Source organism: Anomaloglossus baeobatrachus, chromosome 3 (assembly GCF_048569485.1).
Source record: "Anomaloglossus baeobatrachus isolate aAnoBae1 chromosome 3, aAnoBae1.hap1, whole genome shotgun sequence".
In the NCBI taxonomy this organism is placed as follows: Eukaryota; Metazoa; Chordata; class Amphibia; order Anura; family Aromobatidae; genus Anomaloglossus; species Anomaloglossus baeobatrachus.
Window position 1 is genome coordinate 222,167,153 of NC_134355.1, and position 22,492 is coordinate 222,189,644.

At 45.9% G+C, this 22,492-nt stretch overlaps 1 protein-coding gene across 6 annotated transcripts in view; it reads left to right on the forward strand.

Annotated features, from left to right (window-relative positions):
- The window catches only part of LYST (lysosomal trafficking regulator), a 1,763,279-nt gene that overhangs the window by 322,968 nt on the left and 1,417,819 nt on the right, over positions 1-22,492 (forward strand). The gene's annotated exons all lie outside the window — the stretch shown is intronic.

A 22,492-nucleotide genomic window follows, 5' to 3' on the forward strand; every position in this document is an offset into this window, starting at 1 on the left:
GGTCTACGAGGGGCCTATATACTGGAAACTCCCAAAAAGTAATACCATTTAAAAAACTGAACACCTCAGATACTTCAAAATTGCTGTCCATTAACTTTTTAACTTTTCAGGTGCTACACAGAAATTAATTCAAAGCAAAATTTGTAATTTTTCCTCTAAAATCTTGCTTTTGCCTCAGAGATGCTGTAGCATAGACCCCACAACTTCTAATCCATTTTCTTCTGAGTGCACTGATACTCCACATGTGGTCAGTCAGAAATCTGTTTGGACAAATGACAGAACTCAGAATTAAAGGAGGACCATTTGAATTTTGGAACAAAAATTTGGTTGAATTAGATTGTGGGCACCATTTTGCATTTGCAGAGTCCCTAAGGTGACTAAACAGCAGAACCCCCCCCCCCCCACAAGTGACCCCATATTAGAACCTACACCCTTCATGGATGTTATCCAGGGGTATAATGAACATTTTAACCTACAGGTACTGCACAGAAATTTATAACATTAGCTTGTCATATTTAAATTTTAATATTTTTCACAAATGTTAGCCTCACATTTTTCACCTTGTCAAGAGGTAGTAGGAAATAGTGGACCACACAATTTGTTACCCACTTTCTCTTAAGTGCGGCAGTACCCCACATGTAGTAAAAAAATTCTGTTTAGACAAATGGCAAGGATCAGAAGGGAAGACGTAACATTTGGTATTTGTAGTGTAAATTCGGCATTATAGTCACCATGTCTCATTTGGAGAGCCGCTGAGATACCAAAACAGCAGAAACCCTCACAAGTGACCCCATTTTGAAAACTAGACCCATCAAGAAATTCATCTAGGGGTGTGTTGAGCACATTGAACCCATACATGCTTTACGCACATTGAACCCATACATGCTTTACAGAACATTTTAAAATAGTGAAGTAAAAACGAAAATGATTATTTTTTTTTCTGCTAAAATGTTTTTATCCCCAAATTTGTAATTTTCATAATGGATAATAGGCCAAAACGGATTCCAATATTTGTTACACAATTTATCGCAAATGCAATATCCCAAATGTGGTTAAAACTGCTTTTTGAGCACAAGACAGGGCTCGGTAAGGAAAGAGCGCTGTTTGAGGTTTAGAGCATATATTTGTCTGGAATAGATTGTGAGTGCCAAGTTGCATTTGGAGAAACCCGAATATGCTAAACAGCAAAAACAAACACAAGTGACCCCAGTTTGGAAACTAGACCTTTCAAGAAATTAATCTAGTGGCATATTGAGCATTACTAACCTACAGTATATCATGAAAGTGAATACACCCCTCACATTTTTGCAAATATTTTCATGGGAGAACACTGAAGATATGATACTTTTTATACAATGTAAAGTAGTCAATGTACAGCTTACATAACAGTGTGAATGTGGTGTGCCCTCTAAATAACTCATCACACAGCCATTCATATAAGATAAGACAGAAAGTCGGGCACTGCAGCGCAGGGCTGTCTTGTGGAGCCGTACTCACAGTTAAACAGCGATCAGCTGTCCCAGGACTTAGCTGTTCCAAGGCTTGTACTGCCGTACTGAGTGGTGCTCTGCAAGCAACGTAATCAAGATTCCATTGTCCAAAATCCAGTGTAAGAAAGAAAGCGGCAGCTCACTCGGGAGACGGCAGGAAAATCTTTATTCTGCTATAGCAGACATAAGCACGGGAACAGTTGGGGGGAGAGAGGGGAATGCAGGGATGGGAGACGGACAACAGCCGTTTCACGCTGTGGATAGCGCTTTGACAAGTCCTAGTCTGTGCAATCAGCTGAGCGTTCTTATGAGTCATCCCAGCTGACATAGTGACGTTAAAAAGCAACAACATGCTGCCTGGTACGAAACATTAACAAAACTGCAACATGAACATACAATATAGATACAGGACATGCATATTCATTCTGCTCTCTTTTACCGATCAAAAATATTTCATATATGTTATATTATTTCTGCAGAATGAAATAATTTTTCGCAGCCTAAATAGTAACAACAAACGAAAAAGGAAGGGATCAGCTAAGCAAAGAGGAGAATTCCATTTAAAAGGAAAGGACATTCTCTTTTGCCTGCTCCTTTTCCTCCTGGTATAAAATATATTTTTTTCAACAGACTATTGTGTACCTGGGAGAGATTATAAAATTCCGTTTAATCGATATCTAGTATGCTATCATATTATGAAAAATGTATTATTAAAATTATTTTTATAAAAAATACATCTATCACTGGGCAGAACATTTATATACAGGAAACCCATTTGTTCCAATTTATTGTGCTGCCCATTTATATACATATATTTATTATTGATGATAAACATTATAGATATCATATCAACAAAAATATTTTTTTTAATTATAATTCTGCTTCCTGTATAAAACTGATGGAATCATACTCTATGTTCAAACTCAAGAGGAGTTATTTTATTATCTGTATGCCCTGGTTTTGGGGAATTCTCGTATACAGACTTTCTATGTCTATGGATGTAAGGTAAAAATTATTTGGCCAAACAAACGTATCCAGTGTATCGACAAACATGTTGGTATCTCTGATGAATGCAGGAATTTCCTGCAAAAGTTGATTCAATAACCAATCTAGATATTGTGACAGTGGTTCAAAGCCTATACTAGAGATTATGGGACGGCCAGGAGGTGTTTTAATATTTTTATGAATTTTTGGTATGCAATACCAGTGTGGTGAAGATGGATGTATGGGAAGCAATTTCCTTGCTCTTTAGACCGAAAGCATTCTGTGACTTTTAGAAAACTGCGCAATTTTTCTTTACATTTATTTGTTGGATCGAACATTAATTTTAAATATGTGGACGTATCGCTCAGGTGTTTATTAGCTTCTGCTTGCATACATTGTTTTGGGCCATAACACATACAATTTTGTTATTCATCATACTCCATTCCTATTTCCCCCTGCCCCTTCTTTCTCCTCCAGGTATACGTAAGGCTATGTGCGCACGTGTGCGCTCTGCACCGCACCGAAAATGTGCCCTTCAGAGCGCAGCTGAAAAGCTGCGTTCTGAAGCGCATGGTGCCAGCAGATTTGTGCGCTCTGCATACTGCCTCTCCCTATAGACAGCATGCAGAACGCACGGAAGAAGTGACATGTCACTTCTTAGAACGCAGCGATTCGGCAAGCAGCCGAATCGCTGCGTTCTAACATGCACGTGCGCACGGCCCCTGCACAATCACCATAGATTGTGCAGGGGACGCAGGACGCATGCAGTTACGCTGCGGTGCAGAACGCAGCGTAACTGCATGTAAGGCTACATGCGCACGCTGCTTCTTTTTCGTGTTCACAAACTGCAGCCAAAACTGCAGCCAAAACTGCACCGTGTCAGAGAGAGCCTGGAAATGTCACAAAAAATGTAGGTGCTTTTTTGGTGCGTTTTTGCTGCTTTTTTGGTGCGTTTTTGGCTGCAGTTTTGTCAACAATTGTTTCATGTATTTTTTCAGTTCAAACAAGCCCATAAAGCTTGTTGAATTGAAGAAAAAAAAAGTTGATGTCATTTCCTTCTTCTACCTCTTCCACCTCATTCACCATTTTGGAAGCAAACTGTGTGGAATATAACAGGGAGAAAATGCCCAGCAATACTCCAGTAACGCTCCGCAGGCCATATCGAAACCTTTTATTAATTGTATTATTGATGTTATTGCGTCGTCGCAGACGCCAACAGGTAAGCATTTTCTTTAAAAATAATGTATTTTTTGATTGTTTTGATCTTTTGTGCATTAAACTTTTTTTTTGTAAAGGCAATACGGAAGAAAATGTGGATTCATCCATTAGTAATGGAACGAGAGGAGAAAGGACATTTTTATGTGTTGTATAGAGATTTACGGAGGTAAGTTAACCAGTGTATTTAACCAAATAGCCACTCTGATGTATCTAGTACCCAGTGTCTCTGTATGTCTTTTTATTATCCATAAATAGTGGTGTAGAATACTGGAGGCGTTTCCTACACAATTTATTAGCCGGTTTTATGTAAACAAAATATTTTATCACCACAAAACATCTATATATATAATTGCCTTATTCTGTATGTCTGTCTTGCTCCAAATTTGCGTTATTAGTGACAACCGTCGCATTGTCTGCTCCGCCCGGCCCCGCCACCCGCACGCATTGGCCACTCAGCCCCACCCCCTGCACACTTTGGTAGCTCGGCCCCGCCCCCCGCACACATTGGGCGCCTATACACCTCCCCCCCAGGACTACTCCACCTATTATAGTCCTCCCCCCCCCCCAGCACTACTCCACCTATTATAGTCCTCTCTCCCCAGGACTACTCCTCCTATTATACTCCTCTCCCCCCAGGACTACTCCTCCTATTATACTCCTCTCCCCGCAGGACTACTCCTCCTATTATACTCCTCTCCCCCCAGGACTACTCTTCCTATTATACTCCTCTCCCCCCAGGACTACTCTTCCTATTATACTCCTCTCCCCCCAGGACTACTCCACCTATTATACTCCTCTCCTCCCAGGACTACTCCTCCTATTATACTCCTCTCTCCCCATGACTACTCCTCCTTTTATACTCCTCTCTGAGTGGTGCGCAGCATGGAGGATGGAGCATGATGGGTGGTGCGCAGCATGGGAGATGAAGCACGATGGGGAGTGCGCAGCATGGGTGATGGAGCACGATGGGGGTGCACACCTCCCCTCAAAACACATACTGTCACACACGCACTGCACAACACCCACACACTGGGAACCACAAACACCGCCCTACACAGACACCCAAACACACAGACAACATCGCACACACACAACACCCAACACACAAACACCATGGCACACACAAATATACGCACTCACCGCGCAACACACACACACACACACTGCACAAAATATACCTCCCCAAAACACACATGCACCCACACACACACCCATACACACACAAACCGTGCAACACACACATCACCTCAGACACACAGCACTCCAAAAACAACGCAACATACACAACGCAACACAAACACCGCTCTCACACCCCCCCACACCCAGACAACACCCAGAACATATACAGCGTCCTACACAAACACTTGGCAACTACACAACAAAAATCATACTTTAACTACACAGTAAATTCTAGAATACCCAATGCGTTAGAATCGGTCCACCATTTAGTAGTCTATAACGTTCCATGACATATATTTTTATTTAACACACAGCCTTTCTACATTACTGTCTTGATGTATCTATGTATGTGTGTATTAATATTAGGTTTTTTTTTTGCGGTAGATATCCAGATAAATTCATTGGATTTTGTCGCCTTACAATTGAGGAGTTTGATCGATTGTTGCCGATGCTGTCACCTTGTCTGACATATTCAAACACGATAATGCGAAAGGCAATCTCTGCTGAGGAAAGGCTGCTCATTACCTTGCGGTAAGTATATATGAAATTGGCTTTTTACATTTATTTAAAAAAAAAAAAAAAAAAAACCTATGTATTAAAATACGTATGAGTAATTATGCACCTGTATTGGGTTAACATGAATTATAATACAGTATATTTGCTTATTTTATACAAATAAGACATGTAGACACCATGCATTGTATATGTTTTTGAAATTAGCCTTTTTTTCTAACTGTCTTTTCTTCTATTTTGCAGATTTTTGGCCACAGGAGAGAGCTATGCATCCCTGCACCTTCAATTTCGAGTTGGTATATCCACCATTTCCGAAATTGTGAGGTGCACATGCAGCGTGATCTGGCAGAAGTTGCAGCCCATTGTGATGCCTTCCCCAACCGAGGAGACTTGGCTGCAAGTCGCAGCAGGCTTTCAGACTGTGGCCAACTTCCCAAACTGCTTAGGTGCCGTTGATGGCAAACACGTAAGAGTTCAGCAGCCACCACATTCAGGATCACGCTTCTTTAATTATAAGAAGTATTTCTCCGTGGTCCTTATGGCGGTGGCTGATGCACATTACAAGTTTATAGCCATCGACGTTGGTGCTTATGGCAGTACAGGGGATTCTCGGGTGTTGAGAACATCACAAATTGGTCTGCAAATTCTTCAAGATTGCGGAACGCTCCCAGCCCCACGACCTTTGCCGGGTTCCACAGATCCAGTCCCCTTTGTGATGGTATCGGATGAGGCATTTCCTTTACTGCCTAACCTGCTGCGCCCATACCCACGGAGAGGACTGAATCCCCGGCGGAGGATTTTTAATTATCGGCTGAGTCGTGCACGCAGATATGTGGAGTGCACCTTCGGAATCATGACTAGTCAGTGGAGGGTATTTCACACACCTATACAGTTAGAAACAGCAACTGTTGACGCGGTTATTAAAGCATGCTGTGTTCTCCATAACTATTGTCGTGCATCCTGCTCAGAGGTAGTTGAGGAGACACAGCAGCCAGCATTACATCCTGTGATGAACGTCCATCAAGGACGGCCATCAAGCACCGCTGTATGTGTGAGAGATACCTACGCTGACTACTTCATGAGTCCTGAAGGTGCCGTGCACTGGCAATACTCCTGTGTCGGTAATGTGCAGCCTAACCAGCAGAGACCAGTGGACCACAATTGAAAAGTCACGGTGATGTCCTAACCAGCAGAAACCAGTGGACCACAATTGAAAAGTCTAGGTGATGTCCTAACCAGCAGAGACCAGTGGACCACAATTGAAAAGTCTCGGTGATGTCCTAACCAGCAGAGACCAGTGGACCACAATTGAAAAGTCTCGGTGATGTCCTAACCAGCAGAGACCAGTGGACCACTTTTTTTTTTTGTTTGGTCACCACTGCATTTTTATGTTTATCACTTGGATCATATCCATCTAATTTATTGTTTGGTAATTAAAAAAGTGTTTTAATTAATTTATGTGTCTTGTCAAAGTGGCTTACAAACATATTCACACAACAGCAACTGAAAATTCTGGAAAACAAATTTTATTTGTAGGTATAATAACCGTTAAAATAACTAAATCCCGTCAGGACCATTTTATTTGCCGCTTTCCCATTTTTTTCTCCATTTTTCTTCCGAGAGACATACATTTTTTAAATTTTCAGTGAATCTGGTCATGTGAGGGATTTTTTTTTTTTTTGCAGAACCAGCGGTATTTTTAAATGCAACTATGAGTTTTAACATATATTATGATAGAAAACTGCTAACAAATTCCATATGAGGAAACATTTCCAAAACAGTGTGATAGCACTCTTGTTTTTGAGAATTTTTTTCAATTTGTTCATTATATCGTTAAACTGATGTGATGTTGTGATGCCAGAGATCTGTGTGAGATCATAGACCCTAAACATGAATGTTTACTTTTATGTAATGTGTTAAAAAAAAAAACATTCAGAACTTTCTCCAAAAAGGTGGCGTACATTTTGCGCCAATTTAAACTATCTGTACTGTTCTTATATTTCAAACTCTCTGGCTCATTGATGTTAATTTATTTTTTTAATTTAGGTCACATTTTTTTTAATGTTAACATTTTTGAGCTATTGCTACGTTTTGATTGCAGCAGCAGCTATGTATAAAAGGGAACCTCTCAGGTGCAAAATACACCCGGCACCACGAGCAGTTCTGGGTGCATATTGCTAATCCCTGCCTAACCATCCCTGTATACACTGGGATAAATAAAAAGTTTTTAATTAAGATCTTTTATCGTATGCTAATGAGCGAGGGGGCTAGCACCCTGGGCATTAGTTCCCCTGGCTAGTCACCCCTATTAGCATTTTAGTGCGTCCCTGTGGGTGACCTAACATGCTAATTAATGTGCAGCGTCACAGGATAATCTCTCACCTCTCTTCGCTGCAATTGCGTTCGAGGTGGAATTTTGGCTCACTCCGCATGAGCTGTGAGTTTGGGTCACGCGCACTATGAAGCGGGTGTATGCGTCTTGGCTTAAAAGTAAACTAGTAGTGTGCGTGACCAAATCTCCGTGGTCATGTACACTGAGCGGAAATCCTCCGTCAGATGTTATGGCAGTGGAGAGGTGAGTGAGATCATCCTCTGACGCTGCGCATTCATTAGCATGTTAGTACACCCACAGGGACATACTAACATGCTAGTCGGGGCGACTAGCAAAGGAGCTAACGTCCAGAGGACTGGACCCCTCGCTCACTGGCATATGATAAAAGATCTTTGAAAGACTTTTTCTAAAGATCTCTATCTATTCTAGTATATACAGGGACAGTTTAGACTTGGATTAGCAATATGCACCCAGAACTGCTCGTGGTACTAGGTGCATATTACACATGACAGGTTCCCTTTACTATGACCGAAGGAAGGTAATAAAACTGCCCCCGTTCGTTAAGGGTTTGATCTTGACTACATAAACAAACAAAATAACAATACCCCAAAAAAATCTCTTCACAAGCTGTATAAGTCGTGTGAATAGAGACCAGGCACATTTTCTGGGATGGTGGATGGGGCAGTCATATGGGACACACTTTGTCCAGGGCTCTGGATAACATTCGCTGCCTCACCGGCTTGGCCCTGCGGGGCTCCCGTGCTGGGTGTCATGGCTATGTAATGGTGGCTTGGTCCATACTCATAGACTTGCCGATTATAATAGTGTGGCTGTGAATATTGCATGCTGTGTGGCTGTTGTTGTGGAGGTGGTGGCTGTTGTTGTGGAGGTGGTGGCTGTTGTTGTGGAGGTGGTGGCTGCTGTTGTGGAGGTGGTCTCTGGCGTGCAATAAATACATTTTTTATGGCTGAATCAATTTCTGTACCAGTTGGATGTTCTGAAAAAGATTCAAAAGCTTCAAACATGGCGCAGCATGCTGTCATGAATGCTGCTTGTGCGCTCTTGGGCATTTCTCTAATTCTACTTGCCATACTGCATCCGAAGTGATCATACTTGTCTTCTTTGGATGTATTTTGTATCAAATGGATGGCTTGTGATGTCAACATGTCATCTTCCTCTCCGGATGGTTTGGTTTGTTTTCCTTTTCTTCTCCGGGCCAAAGGATGAAATGGGATTGAACACGCAGTAGAGGCAGCAGTGGCGGTAGAGGCAGCAGTGGCGGTAGAGGCAGCAGTGGCGGTAGAGGCAGCAGTGGCGGTAGAGGGACCAGCGACTGAAGAGGGTTCAGCAGCTGTTGAACAAATGGACATATTTTCGTGCAAACTGTCAGGATCATTTTGTGTAGAGAACTCCACACTATCTGCCGAGGCCTCCATGTTGGCGTTCTCAGGTTGTGGTATATTTCCTTCTGTCCTGTGGATAGATAAAATAAAAATGTTAAAGATAATCATTAAATATGTTTCTTTTTAAGTGGTGGTGTGAAAGCGCTAAAAACTTACGCCCTTAGTGAGCGACTAGTAAGAGTAAATTGTAGTTCGTTATGATATATAAAATTCTTTCTGGGTGAGGTTCCACTACGGCTGGCCTCCTGTTCATGTTTATGAAATCGGTCACGGACAGACCGCCATCGCTTACGAACATCCTTATCTGTAATGGAAATTGAAAAAAAATAAATTTATTGAAAACAAGTAATGTATGTCAAAACATTGTGAAAAATACAAAAACAAAATGGCTATCAAGTAGTTTACATATTTCTACAAGCAAACGTTACCAATTTGATCTTGCAAAGTTGCGTCTACCTCATCCCACCGTGGATAGAGTTCGCGACAAATCGCAGTCCAGCATGCATGTCTTTTCAAGCGGTCGCTAAATTCAGGCAAAGAAGAATCCCATATTGGGGGCATGCTCTCAACCTACAAAAGGATAGAGAAAATCACAGAAGATGTAGCAATGTTTTGCCCTGACCAAATTTTTACATTAAAAAAAATAAGAGAGTGAAGATATATAGAAGGGGAAGAAAAAGGAGGCCCATGTTGCTAGTGCCCCCGTCATCCTAAAAATACCAGCCCACATTCGCCCTGATGCAGCAAGCCCGGCACCATCCTCCACGTGTGATCCCTGAAGTACCACTGGCCCCATTGTGCACGCACAGGTTAGGCTGCGTACACACAACAGTTTTTTGCCATCAGGCGCAATCCGGAAGAAACAGGAAAAACGCATCCGGCGTCTGTTGACGCCAGATGTGTTTTTCCCCCATAGACTTCTATTAGCGCCGGATGGCCTTGCATACCATCTGGCTCTCGCCGGATCCGGCAAAATTTGCTTGTCCGGCGGCCAGATGGAACATTGAGGTGAACGTTTTTGTACCCGGCAAAAATACGGATCTGGTGCGGTGTTTTATAATGGGAGCCTATGGACGCCGGATCATATGCCGGAAGCCGGTTTCGTTTTTGGGCATGCCCAGACTGTGTGTAAATAGTATCTCTGTCAGTCAGTCGATACTCATCAATCACGGGCGTGGCGCTGCATGGTTGTCACACTGCTCTGTCGGCTTCTCCTCTTTTGAAAATGCCGGCCGCTCATTATTTCATCACATTTTCCCTTATTCACCCACCCACCGGCGCCTATGATTGGTTGCATGTAATAAAAGTTCACCGCACTCTTCAAACTTTTTTAACGCAATAGTGTTTAGTTTATTTGAGGCCTGCAACTCACATCCGTTTAAAGGGAACCTGTCATCAGAAATTTGGCTTTCAACCTAAAAGTTTCCCCCTATGCAGCTGGTGGGCTGCATTCTAGTAAGGTTTCTATACTTTTTGTGCCCCCTTTTAAACCAAAATAAATACTTTATAAAACTGTACCTTTCGGTTTGAAAATCTTGTAAATCTTCCATGGGGGCGGGCCGTGTGGCGTCCGTTGCTGTATCTTACGCCGTCCCCCATGCTGCAAATCATCCCTCAGAACGCCGCCCACTGCGCCCGAGGTCCCGTGCACGCCGGGACACCTAGTGACGTGGTCGCAGGCATGAGAGTATGGGCGGCGCTGTGATTGCATTGCAAGTGCCCGCCCATACTCTCGTGTGTGCGACCACGTTACCAGGTGTCTCGGCGTGCACGGGACCTCGGGCGCAGTGGGCGGCGTTCTGAGGGATGATTTGCAGCATGGGGGACGGCGTAAGATACAGCAACGGATGCCACACGGCCCGCCCCCATGGACTATTTACAAGATTTTCAAACCGAAAGGTACAGTTTTATAAAGTATTTATTTTGGTTTAAAAGGGGGCACAAAAAGTATAGAAACCTTACTAGAATGCAGCCCACGAGCTGCAGAGGGGGAAACATTTAGGTTGAAAGCCAAATTTCTGATGACAGGTTCCCTTTAAAACGTGCATGTTTGGTCTGTTTCCGTACATACCGGAGATACGACCAAACGTGCACATATGTTTTTATATGTTTAAAGGCACACATGCGTGTTATTTGATCTTCCGTGTGTTCGTGTGCGTCCCACATATTTTGCTCTGTTTGGCACGAAAGCATGTTCGTTTTTGGGACGGAGCACGCACACACGGACATAATGTTAGCCTATGGGCGTCCAAATAAAAGGTTCCTTGCACGGATGTGTGGTTTTGTTGTCCATGAGAAATGGTGCGTGTGTGATACAAAATGTCGTTTATAAATGTCAGCAGACAGAGTAGCGGGATGAGAATGAACTCGGGTGAACTTCACCCGACTTCATTGTCATGCTGTGGCTCTGTCTGTGCCGTGTACTGATTAGCGGTCACCTGTGAAGGATTCACCAGTGACCACTAATCCCCCGAGTGACTGAAGTGTCTCCCCCTCTCTCATACTCACCGATCCCCGATCACTGCCGCTGCACGGCGTTCACACTGCTCCGGCGGCTTTTTCTAATTTGAAAAAGCCGGCCGCTCATTATTCAATCTTGTATTCCCTACTTTAGCCGCCCACCGGCGCCTATGATTGGTTGCAGTGAGACACGCCCCCACCCTGAATGACAGGTGTCTCACTGCACCCAATCACAGCAGCCGGTGGATGTGTCACTATGGCACATAGAAATAAATAAATAATTAGAAAAAACGGCGTGCGGCCCCCCCCAATTTTAATGCCAGCCAGATAAAGCCATACGGGTGAAGGCTGGTATTCTCAGGATGGGGAGCTCCACGTTATGGGGAGCCCCCCACCCTAACAATATCAGTCAGCAGCCGCCCAGAATTGCCGCATATATTATATGCGACAGATCTGGGACTGTACCCGGCTCTTCCCGATTTGCCCTGGTGCGTTGGCAAATCGGGGTAATAAGGAGTTATTGGCAGCCCATAGCTGCCAATAAGTCCTAGATTAATCATGTCAGGGGTCTATGAGACACCTTCCATGATTAATCTTTAAATTACAGTAAATAAACACACACCCGAAAAAAATCCTTTATTAGAAATAAAAAACACAAACACATTCCCTCATTACCAATTTATTAACCCCGAAAAACCCTCCATGTCCGGCGTAATCCACGGACTCCAGCGTCGCATCCAGCTCTGCTACATGCAGGTGACCGGAGAAGCAGCAGACACCGCCGCTCCGGTCTCCTCCATGCAGCTCATGAAGACAGCCGGCGATCAGCTGCTGTCACTGAGGTTACCCGCGGCCACCGCTGAATCCAGCGGTGGCCGCGATTAACCTCAGTGACAGCTCATCTGATCGCGATACTCACCTCATTTGCTGCATGGAGCAGCGAGAGGGGGAGGGGTGACTGTCAGCTGAAAACATTTTCTCCTCTTTCGCCGCCGCTGCTGATGATAGTCCCATCCTCCACATCATCTCTCCTGTGCGTGCACGCTGGGGACAGCGGTACGTCGGGGAGCACGTGGAGGACGGGACCGGCGGCGGCGAGAGGGATCCATCATCTCCACTGTGCGTGCACGCTGGGGACAGCGGTACGCCGGGGAGCACCGGACTGGGGACTGGCGGCGGCAGTGAGAGGGATCCATAATCTCCCCTGTGCATGCACGCTGGGGACAGCGGTACGCCGGGGAGCACGTGGAGGACGGGACTGGGGACTGGCGGCGGCAGCGGCAGCGAGAGGGATCCATAATCTCCCCTGTGCGTGCACGCTGGGTACAGTGGTACGTCGGGGAGCACGGGACTATCAGTGGAAATATACTTACCAATTCAATCAGCTTCCTCACATTAATCTGCATACGTTGATACCAGGTCATGTCTTCTGCACTCCAAAGTACTGCTCCTACACTATTTAGCATGGAAAATGGGTTTTCCTCTTGCCTGACCTCACTTCCTGACAAATCACCTGCGTTTTTGCTAGCAAAAACGCAGGTAAAACGCAGGTAAAATGCACCACTTTTGATAGCATGCATTTTTTCCTGCGTTTTTGATGTCCTCATTGATTTCAATGGGTGACAAATGTTGACAAAAACGCAGGAAAGAATGAACATGGTGCATTTTTTTTGTCACAAACTTTTGACAAAAAAAACGCTGACAAATAAACTGCAGTGTGCGCATGACAAATCTGACTTCTCATAGACTTTGCTGGGAAGTCAGATGTCAAAGTTATGCTGACAAAACTGCAGCCAAAAAAGCAGCAAAAAAGCAGGAAAAAAAGCAGCGTGCGCATGTAGCCTAATACGCACACGTGCGCACATACCCTAAGAGCATCATGCAGGGAACCAGGAGGTTCTCAGATTTGCTAGCTTACTCAGAGTGACTCCTTCAGGAAAAGGAGGAGATACTCATAAGTTATTATTGCAAAAAGAGTCACGGCTGATAACTCATGTACTCCTCCAGTTTGGAATAATTCTTAATATAGTTCGCAGACACTCTTACATTTCAAACAATTAATTTTGTTATTCATCATACTGCATTCCTATTTGCTCCTGCCCCCCCCTTTCTCCTCCAGGTATATTACCGTAATCTTGTCTATAGTGCGCAATATCCTTAAATATCACCAGAATTATAATTAAAAAAAAATATTTTTTCTGATATGATATCTATAATGTTTAACATCAATAATAAATCTATGTATATAAATGGGCAGCACAATAAATCGGAACAAATGGGAGTCCTATATATAAATGTTCTGCCCAGTGATAATGTATTTTTTATAATAATTTTAATAATCATTTTTCATAATATGATAGCATACTAGATATCGATTAAACTAAGTTTTATAATCTCTCCCATGTACACAATAGTCTTTGTTGAAAAAAATATATTTTATACCAGGAGGAAAAGGAGCAGGCAAAAGAGAATATCCTTTCCTTTTAAATGGAATTCTCCTCTTTGCTTAGCTGATCCCTTCCTTTTTCGTTTGTTGTTACTATTTAGGCTGCGAAAAATTATTTCATTCTGCAGAAATAATATATCATATATGAAATTTTTTGATCTGTAATAGAGAGCAGAATGCATATGCATATCCTGTATCTATATTGTATGTTCATGTTGCAGTTTTGTTAATGTTACGTACCAGGCAGCATGTTGTTGCTTTTTAACGTCACTACGTCAGCTGTGATGACTGATAAGAATGCTCAGCTGATTGCACAGACTAGGACTTGTCAAAGCGCTATCCACAGCGCGAAACGGCTGTTGTCCGTCTCCCGTCACTGCATTCCCCTCTCTACCCCCGACTGTTCCCGTGCTTATGTCTGCTATAGCAGAATAAAGATTTTCCTGCCATCTCCCGAGTGAGCTGCCGCTTTCTTTCTTACACTGGATTACAGCCATTCATTTGAAAACTGCTGGCAACAAAAGTGAGTACACCCCCAAGTAAAAATGGCTAAATCCAGTTAGTTACTTTCCCTTTCCTGTGTCATGTGACTCATTATAAGGTCTCAGATGTTAATTGGGAGTAGGTGCGTTACATTTGGTGGTATCATTCACATATTCTCATTTTAGTCACAGGAAGTTCCTCATGGCTTCTCAAGGCAAAGGATTCTCTGATTATCTGAAAAAAGAATTGTTGCTCTATGTACTATAGCCTAGACTAAAAGATGATTGACAACACCCTGAATCTGAGCTGCAGCATGATGACCAAAGACCATATAGTGGTTTAACAAGACAGGTTCCACTCATAACAGGCCTCCGCATGGTCGACCAAAGAAGTTGAGTATACATGCTGAGCTTCATATCTAGAGCTTATCTTTTCAAAATAGACTTATGAGTGCTGCCAGCATTGTTGCAGAATTTAAAGGAGTGGGGTTACAGCCTGTCAGTGCTCAGACCATACACCGCACACTGCATCAAATTGGTCTGCATGGCCAAGAAGGAAGCCTTTACTAAAGAACAAGAAAGCCTCCAAACAATTTGCTAAAGTCAAGCAGACTACGGACATGGATTATTGGAACCATGTCCTGTGGTCTGATGAGACAAGATACATTTATGTGGTTAGATGGTGTTAAGCGTGTGTGATGGCAATTAGGTGAGAAGTACAAAGACAAGTGTGTCTCATGGTGGGACTGTAATGGTTTGGAGCTGCATGAGTGCGGCCGCCTGTGTGGAGCAACAGTTCATTGAGGTAACTATGAATGCCAGCATGTACTTTGACATACTTAAACAGGGCATGATCTACTTCCTTCATAGTCCAACATAATGACCCCAAACACACTTTCAAGATGACCATGGCCTTGCTAAAGAAACATCGGATACTGGACAAGCATGTCTTCAGACCCAAACCCTATTGAGCATCTGTGGGGCATCCTAAAATGGGAGGTGGAGGAGTGCAACATTTCTAGCATCCGCCAGCTCAATGATGTTGTCATGGAGGAGTGGAAAAGGATTCCAATGGTTCCTGTGAAATTCTAGTCAACTCTATGACCAAGAGAGTTAAGGCAGTGCCTGAAAATAATGGATGACACACAAAATATTGACACTTTCAGCATAATTGATATATTTTCGCTTAGAGGTTTACTCACTTTTTTTGCCAGCAGTTAAGACATTAACAGCTGTATGTTGAGTTATTTAGCCGATACCAAATTTACACTGTTTTATACAAGCTGTACACTGACTACTTTACATTGTATCAAAGTGTCATATCTTCAGTGCTATCTCAGGAAAAGATATAATAAATTATTTACAAAGATGTGAGGGATATATTCACTTTCTTCATCGTTCCTTATGGGAGACCCAGACCATGGGTGTATAGCTTCTGCCTCCGGAGGACACACAAAGTACTACACTCAAACATGTAGCTCCTCCCTCCTAGCATATACACCCCCTGGTAGCCAGTCCTAGCCAATTTCAATGCTTTGTGTTCAGGAGGTCACACACATGCATGCATTCTCTGATTTTTGATTTTTGATTTTTTTGATTTCAAAGATTTGGAAGAAAAGCGGGTCCAATCTGGACTCCCGGCATGTCCCTTCCCTGGAGAACCGCGCCGATGGTGCCTGCACGCTGGCCGCATGTTTAAATCTAGGCCCCGGCTTCGCCTGAGGCCTAGTTTCGATTTCACTGCCCTTGCATGTGTCATGCAGAGGGACAGTGCGGCTCCGCCCAGCGGCTGTTCAGCACAGGGAACGGACACTCCTCACTGAGGAAAGATTCCCTCCCCTGTATACCTCATTTGCCCGCTCTCAGAGTAGGCCCCGCCCCCTCTCCTCGCTCCGGTCGCCATTTTATCAGCGTTCTCAATGTCTGCATAGGCACAGAGATACCACATTGTGACAAATGGGGGCCTGGGCTGGGGAACTGGAGGGCACAGAGATGTATGTTAAACGGTCTGGCAAGCCACAACCTCCGGTTGTGCAGCTGCTTATATACTCTGTTTATATACTCTGCTGGGGGTCATTCTGGACAGAGCCCCCACTTCTGCAGCATGTCTCACATCAGAGCAAGGCTGCAAGGCTGTTCTTAATATGCACTGCATGTAGACTCGTACTGCCTGTACCGAGCACATAAACACAGTGGTCCCTCAGCCTGGAGGCTCATCAGACTCTGCTGAGCATGCATTAGCCCCCTTCTCAGGGCGCTTCTGCTACTACGGCTCGCTCAGCAAAGCTCACAGAGGACTCTTCATCTGGTCTCCCTAAAATGGAGACGCAGGGTCCCCTGTCCTTCCCCGTCCCGCAGCTCTGATTCACGAGCTGACTCACAGGACGAGGAGGATGTCTTTGCTAGGGGCTCGGACGCTACTTCATGTACCATGATCAGTCCGAAGGTGATGCAGATGCTAATGATTTGATTGCGTCCATTATATTTGTACTGGACCTCAATCCGCCTGTATCAGGGGAGCATCCCCCTCTGGCATAAAGGCATCAGTATACCTTAAAGAGAACAAGGAGTGTGTTCTTTAACCACTCCAGTTTTCAGCCCACTGTGACCAAGCCCAGAGCCTGTCCTGACAGACGCTCCCAAAGCATGGTTCTGATGACTGTTTCCCCCTTCCACCAGAGGTGGTCAAGGAGTGGGCTCATTCACCAAGGGTGTACCCTCCGGTGTCTAGCCTTTCAGCCCGGATAGTTGTATCAGTGGCTGACGGCACCTCTCTAAGGATCCCACTGTACATTAATTCTGTACTGGACCTTAATCCGCCAGTATCAGAGGAGCAACCCTCTCTGGCAAAAAGGCACCAATTTACCTTGCCTAAGAGAACAAGGAGTGTGTTCTTTAACCACTCCAGTTTTCAGGCCACTGTGACCAAGCCCAGGGTCTGCTCTGACAAACGCTTCCCAAAGCGTGGTTCTGATGACAGTTTTCCCTTTCCACCAGAGGTGGTCAAGGAGTGGGCTCATTCACCAAAGGTGGACCCTCCGGTGTTTAGACTCTCAGCCCGGACCGTTGTATCAGAGGCTGATGGCACCTCACTTAAGGTTTTGCTGTCCGCCAGGTTGTCCTTCTGGCCAAATCTGTATGGAGGCGGCAGGGGCCTCGTTCTCCCCATCTTTTGCAGCAGTGCGGGCTTTCAAAGCCATCTCTGCTTCTCTAGAGGAGATGCATTCCCTCACAGGGACTCTATGCCCGAAATGGTTGCCTTAACTTCCAGACTTCAGTCTTTCCATCCTATGCCATGTCTGCCATGCTGGAGACTCTCACCGCACTGCGGTGGCCTCGGCTAATTTCCTCGCTATCCGCAGGCTCCTGTGGCTTCGAGAGTGGAAGGCAGATGCTTCTAAAGAAGTTCCTCGCTGGGCTCCCTTTTGCTGGGACCAGACTATTCGGGAACAACTGGATGAGATTATTAAGGAAGCTCTTGGCGGGAAGAGTTCTTCCATGCCACAAACCTAAACCAGGAAACCTGTCCAGGACAGGAATCAGTCGAGGTTTCGTTCCTTTCGTTCCTCCATCTGATCGTTCTCTAAGCCCCCGGCCTCGTCCACTACCTCAGCCAAGGATCGTAAACCCAGCTGGCGCACGAAGCTGCGTCCTCAGAAGAACGCAGGAGCTGCTGCCACTAAGTCAGCCTCCTCCTGGCTATCTGGCCACGCCAGCAACGTCCTTGGTCGGTGGCAGGCTCTCCCACTTTGGCGACGTATGGTTTTAACACGTCTCCGATCAGTGGGTGCGGGATACCATCTCCCACGGCTACAGGATAGAATTCTATCCAGCCCGCCAAACAGATTTTTTCTGTCAACTCCCCCCTGCTCCAAGCCCGCCGCCTTCTCACAGGCCGTGGCATTCTTGCAGGCCAATGGAGTAATTGTACCGGTTCCCGACTGGGAACGGTTCTGAGATTTCTACTTAAACCTATTCCTAATTCCCGAAGAGGGCGGTGCCTTCCGACCTGGATCTCAAGCTTCTCAAGCATGTTCAGGTGCGGCATTTTCGCATGGAGTCTCTGCGATCAATCAATGACCCAAGGAGATTCCCTAGCATCCATCGACATCAGAGATGCCTATCTGCATGTGCCAATTGCAGTTTCACACCAGCGTTGGCTACGTTTTGCAATCGGAGTGGTCCAATTCGTGGCTCTTCCCTTGGGGTTAGCCACGGCCCCTCGAGTATTCTCAAGGTCGGGGCAGCTGTGATTGCAGTCCTGCACCTCTAGGGGTTGGCAGTGATCCTTTTGTCCTGGACGGCCTTCTAGTCAGGGCTTCATCCAGTGCAGACTGTTAGCGGAGTGCCTCGCTCACTCTCACCACTCTAACCAATTCGGGTGGCTTGTCATTCTGTCCAAGTCCACTCTGACTTCGGCCCAGAAGTTCACGTACCCAGGGACGCAATTCGAGACTCTGTCGGCACTTGTGAAGCTGCCCTTAGTCAAACAGCAGTCCCTCCGCTGGCGGTCGACGTCGTTCCAGCACCTAATACAGGTGCTGGATCAGATGGTGGCGTCAATAGAAGCGATTCCCTTGCCCAGTTCCATCTGCGCCCTCTGCGGCTGGATATTTTCCGCTGTTGAAACAAGCGGACTTCCTCCTTTCACGGGGTGGTGGCTTCGCCACAGACCAGGGGCTCGTTTCAGTGGTGGCTTCGGCCCCTCTGTCTCAGGGACGTTCCTTCCTGGCCCCGTCCCGGGTGATCCTCACCAGGATGCTAGTCTATCCGGCTGGGGAGCAGTATATCTCCACCATGGAGCGCAGGGCACTTGGACTCTGTCCGAATCAGCCCTCTGGATCAATGTGCTGGAAATCAGAGCTGTGTTTCTAGCTCTCTAAGCCTTTCACCATCTGTTGGCGGCCAGGCACATTCGAGTCCAGTCAGACAACGCGACAGCGTTTGCTTACATCAACCTCCAGGGCGGGACACTCAACCGCCTGGCAATGTTGGAGGTTCAACGCATTCTTCAGTGGACGGAGGACTCCTAGTCCACCATATCCGCAATCCACATCCCAGACGTGGAAAACTGGGAGGCAGATTATCTCAGCCATCAAACCGTGGACAGCGGCGAGTGGGCTCTGCATCAGGAAGTGTTTCGGTCAATCTGCCGCAAGTAGGGCTCTCCGGACGTGGATCTTCGCTCCACGATCCTCAGGCTTTTGCAGCAGACGCACTGGTTCAACTTTGGTTCCAGCTTCGTCTGTCTTACGTGTTTCACCCTCTAGCTCTTGCCCAGAGTCCTGCGCAAGATCAGAATGGAGGGTCGTCGGGTCATTCTCATTACTCCAGACTGACCCAGGCAAGCTTGGTACCCTGTCCTGCTCCATCTGTCCGTAGAGGTGCCATGGCATCTCCCGGACTGTCCAGACCTTCTCTCACGAGGTCCGTCTTTCCGCCAGAATCCTGCGGCTCTCAGATTGACGGCGTGGCTTTTGAGTCCTGGATCTTGACGACTTCTGGTATCCCTCCTGAAGTCATCTCCACTATGACTCGAGCTCGGAAGTATCCTTTGGCCTTTTTGCCTTGCCGACCCTCCTGTCCCTTCCACAGTCCGGTCTGCAGCTAGGACTATCCCTCAATTCCCTCAAGGGACAGGTCTCGGCTCTGTCAGTGTTGTGCCAGCGGCGTATCGCCCGGCTGGCTCAGGTGCGCTCCTTCATGCAGGGCGCATCTCACATCATTCCGCCTTACCTGCGGCCTTTGGAGCCCTGGGACCTTAATCCGGTCCTCACGGCTTCCGGAAACCCCCTTTGAGCCTCTTAGGGAGGTTTCTTTGTTTCGTCTTTCACAGAAAGTGGTCTTTCTAGTGGCTATAACTTCCCTCAAGAGAGTCTTTGTTTTGGCTGCACTCTCTTCGGAGTCACCCCTTTTTTGGTTTTTCATCAAGACCAGGTGGTTCTCCGTCCGACTCCGGATTTTTCTCCCTAAGGTGGTTGCTGCTTCCACCTTAACCGGGGCATTTCCCTGCCTTCCTTTTGTCCGGCTCCTGTTCATCGCTTTGAAAAGGCGTTGCATACTCTGGATCTGGTGCGGGCGCTCCGGATCTATGTGTCTCGCACCGCTGTTCTTAGGCGGTGCACCCTTCTTTTGGCTGACCACTGGTCAGCGTAAGGGCCTCTCGGCATCTAAGCCGACCCTGGCTCGTTGGATTAGGTCGGCCATTTCCGATACCTACCGGTGTACTCAAGTGCCTCTCCCGCCGGGGATCAAGGCACACTTGACCAGAGCTGTCGGTGCCTCTTAGGCTTTCAGGCCCAGGCTACGGCTCAGCAGGTCTGTCAGACTGCCACTTGGATTAGTCTGCATACCTTTTCGAAGCACTACCAAGTGCATGCTCATGCTTCGGCAGATGCGAGCTTGGGCAGACGCATCCTTCAGGCGGCTGTCGCCCATTTGTGAAGTTAGGTTTCGCCTACTTCTCAGTTTTTCTGTTTATTCCCACCCATGGACTGCTTTGGAACGTCCCATGGTCTGGGTCTCCCATAAGGAACGATGAAGAAAAAGAGAATTTTGTTACTTACCGTAAATTCTTTTTCTTATAGTTCCGACATGGGAGACCCAGCACCCTCCCTGTTGCCTGTTGGCAGGTTTCTTGTTCCGTGTGTTTTCACCGGCTGTTGTTGTTGTAGACAGAGGTTCCGGTTGTTCCGGGTTTTGCTCTGTCTCTACTTGTGGGTGGATGTCCTCCTTCAGCTTTTGCACTAAACTGGCTAGGACTGGCTACCAGGGGGTGTATATGCTAGGAGGGAGGAGCTACACATTTGAGTGTAGTACTTTGTGTGTCCTCCGGAGGCAGAAGCTATACACCCATGGTCTGGGTCTCCCATGTCGGAACTATAAGAAAAAGAATTTACGGTAAGTAACAAAATTCTCTTTTTTGTGATACACTGTACATGATTCATGAAAATCTATAATATTTACATGTAAAAAATAAAAAAAGTTACTCAAATACTTTTTTAGCACCAAATTTATAGCTTACACTAGGGGTAATATGAAAAAATGGACCCGATAATTTTTTGTGCAATTTCTCCTGAACACAGTGATACCCCATATGTGGTAAAAAAAAAAACAATGCTTGGGCATATGGCGAAACGCTGAAAGCGAAGAGCTCCATTTATTTAATTTTTGGAAAGCAAATTTGGACTGTGTTAAATTTGCAGAGCCTCGAAGGTGCAAAAGAAACTCCCAGAAGAGTGACCTCATTTGGCAAACTAAACTTATAAGGAAGTCATCAATTTAACTCACAGAATTTTATAAGATTGGGCCGTGAAAACGAAAAACTTTTTTCAGCTAAAAGTTTACGTTCGCCTCAAAGTTTAATTCACAGAAACAGTACAATTGACAGGAGAATTTGTTATGGATTTTTTACCGAACTTGGCAGTACCACATACCGTATTTTTCGCTTTATAAGACGCACTTTTTTTCCCCCAAAATTGTGGGGAAAATAGGCGTGCGTCTTACAAAGTGAATATAACTTACTGGGTAACAATGCGGCGGTGGGGTGAGTCACAGGAGGCTGGTGCTGCCGCTGGAGCGATACTGACATTGCTGTGGGCCGGGTTTCGGTGTTATGGTGGCGCGATGAGGGCGCCATGGACCCACCGGCAATCGGGAGCGGAGGCGGCCGCCATGGATCCCCCGGCAATCGGCTGCGGAGGCGGCCGCCATTGATCTTCCGGCAAATGGCTGCAGCAGCGGTCACCATAGCTGAAATGTTTATCTGTGCCTGCGCTGCCTCCAACGCGACTTCCGGAAAATGACTGCGGAGGTGACGCAGGCGCAGATGGAGATCTCAGAGAAGCGAGATCTCCATCTGCGCATGCGCCGCCTTCCGTAGTAATTTTCTTGAAGTCCATCACGTCGGAGGCTGTGCAGGCGCAGATAGAGATCGCGGCTCTCGAAGATCGTAATCTGCGCATGCGCGGTCTCCATTTTAGATC